At 44.4% G+C, this 12093-nt stretch overlaps 1 long non-coding RNA gene across 1 annotated transcript; it reads right to left on the reverse strand.

The window, feature by feature from the left end:
• Window positions 1-75: 75 nt before the first annotated feature.
• On the reverse strand, window positions 76-10911 carry LOC147002931 (uncharacterized). Its single transcript, XR_015047848.1, has 3 exons — window positions 10682-10911; window positions 1395-1602; window positions 76-394 (listed from the first exon to the last, which is right to left on the reverse strand). It is a non-coding gene; the product is annotated as an uncharacterized LOC147002931 (long non-coding RNA).
• Window positions 10912-12093: the final 1182 nt, after the last annotated feature.

Consider the following 12093-nt stretch of genomic DNA (forward strand, 5'->3'; position numbering starts at 1 on the left):
TGAAGCCCTAAGTTCAATTCCCAGAAACATACACACAACACAACTCAACACAGATCAAAGGGACTAAGAGTTTATTCTGGAACCAAACATGAGTGAGTGATCATGACCTAGGAACAGATTCAGATTGACCAGATACTATATTTCCACATGGTAACAGCTTCATGAGGTTTTTATAGCTAACAGAACATGGGGCTAGAGAAATGCCTTGAGAGTTAAGAGCATCTTTTGTTCTTCTAGAAGACCCAGGCTTACTTACAGCACCCACATCAGACAGCTCCAACTGTCTCTAACTCCAAAGGATCTTCTTAACTCCTGGCTGAAGGTTTGCAAAATGTGTTACAGACATAGATTCATCTCTTCAAGCAATAGGAACTTCTTGGACCATCTCGTAGAACTAGAATTGGGAAAACAAGCAGCCAGAGAATATATTACCTTTTTAAATTTTTATTTGTTTGACGTTCATGCTAGTATACAAAAGATGCAAAGTTGACTACCACATTCCGCTATTCATTTCTCCCAGCATGCCCATGTTTACATCTCTTCTGGGCTCGTGAGATGACATGTTAAGGCTCATGTGCTAAGCCTGAGGACCTGAGTTTGATCCTTGGGATCCATGTGGTGGAAAGAGAACTAACTCCTGCAAGTTGTTCTCTGACCTCCACTCATGTGCCATGGCATACACATACACACTAAGCTTAATTTAAAAAACGAAAATGCTGTCTCTTGATATTACTGTCTTTAACCGGCACATTGGGAAAGGTGTTTGAGTTTAAACTTGAACACTTAGATCTCACATAAATCCCACCTGGATCAAACACAGCACAGTAGATTTTAAAATTAACTGCTTCCTTTTCCCACCCCCATTTCCATGACTTGGGCCCAGCTGCTCTGTATGCTCAGGCACAGTGGCAACAATTCAATCTGCCTCTAATTCATCCCATGAGCACTGAATAAGGTGTGGGCATTTGAGAATGGCTCTGGCATAGGATAGATGACTTGTCCTACTCCCAGGGAATGTCACTGTGGAACTATAGAAAGGTGGTCTCCAAGAGGGAAGTGCAGGTTGCTAAAAGCACAGGAGCAGGTCTCTGTCCTGGCCCAGGATTTGGCAGGCAAATTCAGCTGTGTGAATGAGGGGCATGGGGGTAGTTAATGTTGGGTAGTAGGTAGGTGTCCTGCACTATCAGGGCCCAAGGCAGAGTGCCCCACCCCAGCTCCTTTGACCATGGGCCTCTTCAGTTGTCCTGGAAATGCACATGAAACAGCTAAGAGCTGCTGAGGGATGCCTTCCATCTGCCTCAGGCCCTGTTCACTTGAAGCCCATCAAACTGTCAGCTCCAGGAGCATGCATGCTACTCAGTCAAGTCTTTTGGGGGGCACTGAGTGAACCTTACCTTTTTTTGTAATGGTTGTATATGGCCAATGCTACAATGGTTAGTCCACATCACCAGCCCCGTAATAACCTGCTCCTTACAGCTACTGTCTACATGTGCACAACAGGCAGCTCCTTATCTTCCCAGTCTTAAAGTACAGGATTTCTTAGACAGCCTCTCGATCCTTGGTCTGTGGCCATAGGACATTGTCCTAGTCAGTGTTCTATTGCTGTGAAGAGACACCATGACCATGGCAACTATTATAAAAAGAAAGTGTTTAATTGAGGCTTGCTTACAATTTCGGAGATTTAATCCATTATCCTCATTGAGTGAAGCATGACAGCAAGCAGGCAGACATGGAAGCTGCGTTCAAAGGCAGCAGCGAGAGAAAGTCATTGGGTCTAGCTTGGGCTTTTGAAACCTCAAAGCCCACCCCCAGTGACACACCTCCTCCAAGGCCACACCTCCTAATCATTTTAAATAGTGCTATTCCTTGATGACTAAACATTCGCTGTGTAAGCCACCACCAACGGGGAAGAAGGGGGAAGGGCTAGCTTGATACTGGTGCTTTCTGTTTGGGAGCTTGCCCATCATCCCGAAGTGCTCCAGGGAAAGTGAAAGTAGGAGGGGATGGAAAACAGGAATATCCCATGATGAGTCTTAGTAAGGAGAAAAGTTTGAAGGCATTTTGTGCATCTTAAAGTTTTGTCTGTTCAGTTTTTGTGTGGGGGTGTGTGTAAGAGCCATAGTTAACCTGTAAGCCCCACTTGCCCAAGCATAGGTAACTTCCTGGAATGTTAGGGGCTGTGCTTTTTGGGAAATAACAAGGCTCATATTGTCACCCCCCTAAGCAAGTTTGTTTGTACGAGATGTGCTTGCTCACTTGTGAGAAGGAGGTACAGGAGCAGGATATATGTCAAGATCCATGCTTGCCCCTGATTAGGTGGGTGGGAAATGAATGCACTGTGGGCTTTGACTTTTAAAGCTTCTGCAAAACAAGACGTGTGCCCTTCCTGGAAACTCAGGAGTGGACCTGGCCTGAGTCCATCTTCCTGGCCAGTGTTTAGTTAAAGCTTCCTTTAATTCATTTGGCTCAAAATTGTGGAACTGTTTTTTTCTCTAGTGAATCTCAGGTTTAACATATTCCATGGGTAGGGGTCGGGTGGGGGCAGCTCAAAAGCCAGAAGAGTGCATTGCTGTAGTTAAAGGCTGTTGGGAGTAGCCCTAAGTTGGTGCTGAGAACTGCTAGGTCCTGTGGAAGATCAGCAAGCACTCTGAAATGCTATGCCATTTCTACAGCCCCTGAGTTATACATATGTGTATATGTGTGTATTTGTATTCCTAGCCGGTGCTTATCAGTGTTACAAGCATAGATCAGAGTCTAGAGGGACCCCACTGGGATTTCCAGATTCTCTGTTTGAACAAGGAATTGCACCTGGGATACGTGGTTAGTGATTAAAAATAGAGGCCTTTTACTAAAAGAATGATACTTCTCAGTATAGAAGTGCTTCCTGACCCTAAAAACTTGAGAAAACGTTCAAGGTTCAGTCTTTTGTAGATTTACCACGTCTCTACGTTCTCTAGCAGTGGGAGGGCACAGGGCTTCTTTTGCACACGCTGTTTTGTTCTGTGTAGCCTACAGTTGGAAGGAGTTCCAGTCTTCCTTTGCTATTGATTTTATCATACATCTATCTATGCCTCATTCCCCTTCCTCTCTTATAAGGGAATAAAGCCAAAGAGTTCCAAAGCAGTCTGTGAAGCTGTATTTGCTTTACAATTGTGATTTCTGACTATACTGACTTCAGCGGACATGAGGGACCACTTCTAAAGACTGCATTTATTTCATACCACTTTATTTCTGTACTGTTCAGCCAAGTATTATTCTGCATAAAGTATGTATAATAAGAAAGGGGCACATACTTTGTGACAAAATTAGTACATTTGTAAATTGCGGGTTCTGTAGCTACAAGTCAGATTAAGAATAGCGCAGCATGCCCTAAGGCTGTGGGCTTTTAAAACAGGTTTTTGAAAGTTCATCTCAGCACCACCACTAAAGGTGACTGGAATAAATTTTCCAGCACCTCATTGGAGACATCACTAGGGGACAAGATTGCAGCCACTTCTTCAAAGACTTCAGTTGTTAAAAGGACAAACAGTGTGAACACCAAAGCCAGGCTTTTCAGTTTCCAGGTCAGGCCTCATATAAGTCCCCTTGTGGAGATCACTGCTGATTTACAAGGCTGTTGCTAATTCACCCTTACTCCAGTGTCTCTGTTTGTTTTTCCTCTGTGGGTTCCAGATGGACATTACAAGGTTTGGACATTATTACCCTCTCTTCCCTTCCTCATAGCTAGAGTGTTAGATACCTAGTGAACTAACTATGCTTTGTTTTTTATCTGTGTCCCACCAAGGTAAACATGGATACTGTGTGACTGTATAAAAGGGGCATCTCCTTGCACATGGAATATCCTGTGCTGCCATTTTCACTCCAGAAAACAGAAATCAATTCTACTTTACATTTTCTAAGAAAGAAAAAAATCTAAGTGAAAGGTATGGGTGAGCATCATCATTAATCTGCATGTAGACCCCTTCTTGGTACTATCACAAAACATCTCCACCAGAGGATATAATCCTTGCCCTTGTCATGTACTAGAGGTCAGAGGTAAGCATGTGTTTAACAGTCTACAGATGAAAGACTGGTATCAAGTCTAACAGAAGTAGATCAGATGTTATAGTTTAGCCTTAGTCAAAATTCCAAGGCAGTCTGTGCAAGGAAAAGTATCTGTGCAGGACCCCCAAGACCAGGTTCTCAGCACAGAGATTTCCTTGCCCCAAAGGGACAGAGGACAGGGGATAGGAGACAAAGAGAGGAGATAGAGAATGATGGAAGAGAACAAGGGAAGGGGGGCAAGGCTATCTGTCCCATTATGGGACAAAGGACTGCCTCTGGATAGAGAGGAGAAAGATGTGGCACATAGGAAAATTAGGATGAGGTGTTTAATTTTAATTGAGCATGTTAATTAGGTGAACCAAAGGGACTCTTGATTGCTGAGTTTCAATACTTTTTAAAAAATCTTTTAAAATTAAATTTAATTTTTTTATTTATATGAGTACACTGTAGCTGTTTTCACCAGAAAAGGGCATCAGATCCCATTACAGATGGTTGTGAGCCACCATGTGGTTGCTGGGAATTGAACTCAGGACCTCTGGAAGAGCAGTCAGTGCTCTTAACCGCTGAGCCATCTCTCCAGCCCCTGAGTTTCAATACTTTAATAGTTGGACCTTGGTGGTCAGCCTCAGGAGGAGGAAGTGGCCAAATAAGGGAATAGACTAACTGGCTGGCTTTAGAAACGTAATGTAATGGTTTTTTGCAAGGCAGAGGGAATTGGAAAGAAGAGCAAGGCCTGTCAGAGCCATGCTCGCCGTGGCCATGCTGGAACTGGCCAGAGTCCCTTCATCCTGGATTTTCCTTACCCAGGGAACTTTTCTTAGGCAAAGAGGTCAAAGAAAATGGGAGAACAAAACCTTCAGTACATAGTACAAAAAATTTTCTAGATACCTATACAAATGTCTATAGTACCAACATCTGAAAGTGGCCAGTATCCTCCAAAACTATCTTAATCATTTGTCTTGGGATTTGTCCTGAATTCTTTGACTCCATGTGATTCTGCTCTTGAAAGGAATTATTTATTAAATCTGCCAGTTTTAACTCCCAACTCCACATTTTCATGACAGGATTTTTTGGGGGGTCTGGGTCTGGAGGGAGAGTGCTTGCCTGTCATACAAGAAGCCCTGAGTCTCTCTCCTAACACCCCATGAAACCTGATGTGGCAATGCGCTCCTAGTCCTAGTACTTGGGACGTAGAGACAAGCGTCAGAAGCTCCAGAATGTCGTTGGCTACATCGTAAGTTCAAAGCCAGCTCAGGCTATGCGAGATCCCTGTCTGAAAACCCAGAGGGAGAAGGGAAGGAGTGCCAGTTGATAATTGGCAGTGAGAGCTCTCTGTATATTTACCTCTGTTATGTGTTCTGCATTGTATCAATGATGAAACGGGCTTTATAGTTTTTCATCGTCTAAAATTACAGTTTAGTCATCATTTGCAAGTAACTAAAATTTTATAACTTTTTGAAGTAGATGTACTTCAAAACATTTGTGAAGGGACCACTTTCATCTCATTGTTGCAGTTGTTTGAGTCAGAGTCTCAAGTGGCTCCAGTTTGCTGTGTACCCACGGTTAATCTTAAAGTCCCTCCACCCCGTCTCCTACCTATGTAACTTCCCTACCCTTAGTTTATGTAAGGAACTGCAAAGTTGAATGAAACTTGTTATTAGTCAATTTTTGGGAAGTTTTGGTGATATTTAAATCAGCATACTTCCTTGAAGAAAGAGGAAAGGATCTCTTTTTTAAAGCTATCCTTTTGGCAATACTCCCCTGTACCTTCTGCCTCAGTTCCTGCCTCCAGATTCCTACCTTACATTCCTGCCCCGATTTCTTTTATTAATAGAGTGTCACCTGGAAGTTGAAAGCTGAAATAAACTGCCCCCCCCCACTGCCACCATGTTGCTTTTGGTCACCATATTTTATCATGGTAATAAAAACTCTAAGACAAATTTTCTTACCAGTAGCCCAGAATGGCCTCAATTTCTCGATTATTCTGCCTTACTCCCAAATCATAGGCCACCATGCCTAGCAGGCTGAGCATGCTAATGCGAAGTACAATATTGATAAACATCTGAAGTTCAGCTGAGTTCTGGGCTAAGGTCATAAATTCGGGGAACACAGATAATAATAGAAATAAGGGAGCTCACAGGAGAGGTTCCTGGCTGAGTCCAGAGACTGAGGCACCCCAAGGTATGGGGGAGGAATGGTTACAGACAAGGTCAAAAGACTACTGCATGGTGAGCAATACCTTGGGGAAGTGTGAAAGAGGCTCCAGGAAAAAGGCAAAGGGCCTTTTACCTCAAGTGCATTTTGTTCCCTGGGTTTTTCTTGGACATAATTTCATGCCTCTTGCGACAAATGTTTGCATTCAATTCATAAGATGTTTATTCTCGTTGGATGTCAGATCATAGCTATAGAACCCAGTCTGTAGAAAGGATGTACTGAGTGCCACGTCTGTCTCTGCTCTATCCAGACAGTCCTTTGTCTCACTCCGGACAAACACCCCATCCCCTCTCCCTGGCTCCTTCTCTCCCCTCTCCTTTGTTCCCTTCCCTGTCTCCTTCTTTCTCTATCTCATGTCTTTGTCTGTTATTCCTCTGTCTCTCTGAGGCAAATAAGTTCCTTTAGTGCTGAGAACTTGGCCTTAGAGGTCCTGAGCCAATACTTTTCCTTTCAGTGTTCTCACTGTACCCTAATCTGGATATGACTTTCAGATAAAATCTATAGTATGTTTAAATTGGTCTGTTTTGAGAAAGTTCTGGGGAAGGGCTGCTCTGTTAATATGTAGTATGTGCTTACTGGTGTTTATTTACATGTTTTTCTGAACTCCACCAGTGTTCCTTGGATCACTGTTTTCTTTGTTACATTCATGTGCAAAAGCACACTGACCCTGAAGTGAGGTTGTCTACAGCATTAGACTGAGGTCAGTCCCATTCCTTCAAGTTCTCAGATCCCAGGTCTCAGAGACACACATCTACATAGACCAGTGAAAGTCAGCAGACCCTCAACCACTTGGAAGAAAGCCTGGAGAGGCCCACTAGCTGAGCAGGGTATGGCTGTCAGCAGAGCTAGCTACAGGGTCAGCATGAGTGGGCTTAATACACAGCTGGAGCCCACAGGTATTAATCCTCTGCCAAGTACATCATTTCCTTGCTGTGTATGTGAAAGCCTGGGGTAGGATCCTGGTCCTCCACTGAACAGCTGTGTAATTGTGGCCAAGTCACTTAACTAATATTTAGATTCTATCTGTGTTAAATGTAGGATTGGCACTCGGTAGCATAAACCCAGTAGTGGTTCCTAAGCAACATCCTTGTCATAAGATTATCTGGCCCGGGACTGTTGAGTACCTCATAACTTCTGGACAGACACAAGGAGTCGACGCCTGTCCCAGTTCCTTCTCACTGATCTGTGGCCTAGAACAAACATCAGGGGCTGGCCTGTGCCCACAAAACCTATTTGCATTGGAAGAAGTAATAAGTAAGGCTCTTATTATACTCCTGCCTTTCGCACTAAGGTGTGGCAGAACAGACACTGAACCAAGTCCTTTTACACCACCTGCTATAAAGGAAGAGGCTAAGGTAGAATCGACTGGCTTTAATAACCCCTCTGAACAGCACATACGTTTTCAAAGCCACACCCTTGCCTGCATCAGTTCTGATCAGAACTTAGAGGTTGTAACTGTTCGCCTTGAAGTCTTCATTGTATTCTAGTAATCTTACCCCCGGGAATCCTTCTCCCCTCCTCAACTTAACTCTCAAATTTCACAGAAGACATTTCTGTTAAGGGTTTTTGAGGGGCTTACAGAAAATGGGTTCAAATCCAGTCAGCTTCCCAGCTATGGCCTCAAAAATGATGGGCTCCATTCCAGGAGAGGAGTGTGGTTAAATCCCTTCTGGAGACCCATTCTGTCCAGCCCCTTCAGGACTTTACCCTTTCATGAAGTTTCTAATAAGTCTTCAGACTCCTCGGACCTTCAGAAACCTTTGCTCTGCCTCTCCCTCCTCAGTCTGCCTCTTGGCACTCCCCCTGCTCCCACCCCTCACTCATCTCATGCAGAGCCTCTAGGTAGGATGAACTAGGAGCCTGAGAAATGAGCGTTCTCACAGACCCTCCAGTAAGCTACCAAGCCATGAAGATGCCCACCCCTCTACACTGAGAGCCCCTACCTAGCTAGGCCTCAGAACTAGGCACTGTCCCCTTCCCTGGGCCTTGGATTATCTCCCCTCTGTCAACCTTGCCTCCAATGTAGGCTGTGACAGCAGACCCACAAAGATAGATAAAGACTTGTGAAAGAGTTCAAGGGATCAAGTACAAGTTCAAATAAGACATTCAAGGCTCTTCTCCCCAGCCCTCAACTGTCTTTCTGTCTTCAGGCCTAATAATTGGCTTCCATCCATGGTAGAGTCAGAGCACCATATAGGCGTGCTCCCCTGCCCAGGGCCTCCTCCTCCTCTACACTGCTCCTCATCTTCTGAGGGAACCCATTACCATCTTCAGACCTCAGTTCGATCGGTTAGAGATCACCATGAGTTTCTGGAACTCTGCCCCTTTCATCTAGGACGCTCTTATGACATCCTGAAGCCACTCTGCCATGCGATACAGAAGTCCCAGCTGGGCCAGCTCTTGGCTTACCACTCACAATACAGATGGCCACAATAAGAAGCTAGTGGGTGCAGTGTAAGAAACTTGAGTCAAACCACAAAACATTGAGAAATACTGGCTGTGACTGTCTGCATTAAGCTCTCCACCAGACAAATAACATGTGAAGTTTTCTGGGCTCACTCCAGTGCCCTTCCTCTAGCTTCCTCTGCCATCCCACTCATGTCCTATAATCTCATTTCCATTTTACATTTTACATATGATTTCCATCTCCCAAGACATGCTGAGTTCCTTGAGGGCTAGGACTATGTCTAATTCATATCTGTCCTGAGTACTCTCAGAAGCACTGAGATAGACTCTTCACCACTTGCCAAATTCAGAGTACTCAGGGCTGGGTGAAACTTTTCAAAGAACCAAGTGAAAACTAGAGGTAGGGAGAGGAAGCTCAGTAGTATGCCACAAATTTGGTATGCACAAGGCCCTGGGTTCCAGTACCCCTGCTCTCAAAATCAGTATACTCTAATGTCATTTTTATGCATGTATCTATGTGCAGGTAGGTCTATGTGCAGACCAGAGGTCAAAACCAAGTGTCTTTCTCTATCACTTTCCTTCTTAATTTTGCGACAAGGTCTCTCACCATTAACCTGGAGTTGGCCAGCAAGGCCCCAATTACTCTTGTCTCTGTCTTCCCAGAGCTGGGATTCCAGGTATGTACCACTATGCCTGGCTTTCTACAAGAGTTCTAGGAGTCAAAACTCAGGCCTTCATGTTTACATAGCAAACACTTTACCTACTGAGCTAGTTCCCAAGCCCCTATATGCAACTTAAAAAGATTCTAAAGAATAGCCTGTGTAACCAGCAGCTCCTATACCCGGAGTGGTTCTAATCTAGTAGGGAACTCCAATTGTGAGAGAAAGCATTAAGATTGTTTGTTCATCCTACCAGCAAAAGCCGGGTAGACGGGTTAAAGAATAGTATCCCAGAGGAGGCAACATTCTAGCTTGATCTGAAAATGCAAGCAGTTAGTTGCACAGGCTAAGAAAGTTTATGGCTACCTTCACCCTACCCCTGAGGAGGAGGAGTGATGGCCTGGATTGGTCAAACGCAAGAATACTAAACTAAGCCACTCTCACAGGGGTGGAACCCAGTGTGTAGCAAGGGTTGTCCTGGTCTGGGATGGCACGGGCCAAATTCTCCTCTCTCAAACACACAAGGTAAGATGGGGTGGGTAGGTTCTTCTTATTGAGAAAGAATGTATTTATTTGTGTATGAGACAGAAAGAAAGACAGGGGGGCAAGAAAGGAGGAAGGGGAGGAGATGGGGGGAGGGAGAGAGAGAGAACGAACATGGAGGTCAGAGACAACTTGCAAAGTTCTACAGGTGAGTCCTGGCAACAGCAGGGCCATCTGCTGAACCACCTTGCCAAACCTCACTCAGGGTTATTCTTTTGGGGAATTAATTTACCCTCCTCTCACTCCACTCCCTTCTTAGAGAAGAAAACTGCACAGCCCATGCAGCCCCAAGGGGTTCATGGAGTGCTGGGAAGAGGCCAGACACCAAGAGGTAGCTAAAGTTATTTTGCCTGTCATGTCTTCTATTCAAATACTACCGCAAGGCACCCCCTCCCCCGCTGGAACACTCCAGCATGCTGCTACAGGACTGGGGTGGCCCTGCCATCCGAGCTTCAAACCAAAGGAGGAAATAGCCAAGGTAGTTCTTAGGAAGGAAGAGGATAAATTCAGAGCAGAGAGAACCTTGTTACAAGTGTAGAGCAATAAGCAGTGGGCTGCAGCCCAAGGACCAGAAAGCGCCCATAGAAGGATGGAGCCCTTCAGAAGATGGCTAGCCTGGCTCCATGAGGCCTATTAGTACTAAGGTTACCAAGGCTCTTAACCCATGGCAGACATGCTTTGCATCAACTCATAGCATGAGCGACTGAGACAACCTGCCCAATCTCACAGATAAGGCTCAAGAGACAGACTTCCCTCTTTCATCCAAGTTCAGTAGCCACAGCACCAAGGAGACAGATCTGTTGACCTGGACTTACCAGGAGGAGACCTGATGGAGCTAGTACCGGAGCTGAATTCAAGCTGAGACAAGGGAGCAGGGTCTGTGGAGATCAGCAGAGCTTCAGTTTGGGGCTCCAGGTACCTGGAAGAGTAGTTTGAGAAAAGGGAGGTGGAGCAAAAAGGACCAAAGAGAAGACACTTAGTTTCAAGTTAGAGCCAAGTCAGAGGCTGTACATCTTAAGCACAGAGCGAGCCAGCTCCACCCTCAGAAAGGGCTACGCCCTTCCCCACATCATTTCCCTCCTCTGAAAGTTGGCCACGCTCCAGGTTCTTCAGACTAATCAAAATAAATGCTCTCTTCTTGAAACCACAGCTGGTTTAGAGAAATGCCTTTAAATTATGTTTTAAGATGAGAAGGATAGTAGATGAAGGCAGGAGGGCAGAAGTTCTAAACTAGCCTAAGCCATATAAAAACCTGACCAAGCCTGCTCAGTCCGTCAACAGGTTTTTCAGCATGAGAATGAGGATTCAAAAGAAAAAAAGACAGTTAGATAACATTGTATAGCGTGACCCCAGTCAATTCTGAGACTGAAGGCAAATTTAATTTTCCCAATCCACTTTTTATAATATTTTAATTACGTGCAAGTATTAAGGGCTAGTAGTACATTGAGGAATCAAACAAGACAATAGTCAACAAAGCCCCATGATCACTCTGGTGATAGCTGTTTCTAAAGATGATCAAGATATCTGAGCCTACTTCTTTATTCTACCCTAAAACCAGATTCTTTTTTCTTTCTTGTCCTTGGCCAAGGTCAGGTCCCTGCCTGAACTTATGTCTTTGTCATGCTCTAATGTCAGATTCCTGCCAAGCAGCCCATTTCCCTATCCTTGGTCAATGTCAGATTCCTGAAAAATGGCACCCCAAAAGGCTCTCCAAAAAAACCCTGTCTTTAAAAAGCTAAAATAACCAGGGCTTGGTGGTGCAAGGTTTAAATCCCAGCTCTTTGTGAGTTTCAGGCAAGCTTTGTTTACATAGTGAGTTTCAGGCCAGCCAGTCTCAAAAAATAAAAATAAACCTAAAATATAATAGTTTAATCACCAATTATAAGGCATTTATCATTTGTATCATCACTGAGAGATGTTATGGTTTTTTTCTGAGGGGAAACTCAAACCCAGGGGGTTAACTCAAGTCTCAAGCCCAGCTATTCAGACTCCAAATCCTATATCCATTCATATTTTATTCTTTTTATTCACTGAAAAAGTCTTTAGGGGCTGGAGAGATGGCTCAGTGAGTAAGAGCACCCGACTGCTCTTCTGAAGGTCCAGAGTTCAAATCTCAGCAACCACATGGTGGCTCACAACCATCTGTAATGAGATCTGACTCCCTCTTCTGGAGTGTCTGAAGACAGCTACAGTGTACTTACATATAAAATATAAATAAATCTTTATA

This window comes from Mus caroli, unplaced genomic scaffold, assembly GCF_978045245.1.
Source record: "Mus caroli unplaced genomic scaffold, Mus_caroli_1 scaffold_8, whole genome shotgun sequence".
NCBI classification, from domain to species: domain Eukaryota; kingdom Metazoa; phylum Chordata; class Mammalia; order Rodentia; family Muridae; genus Mus; species Mus caroli.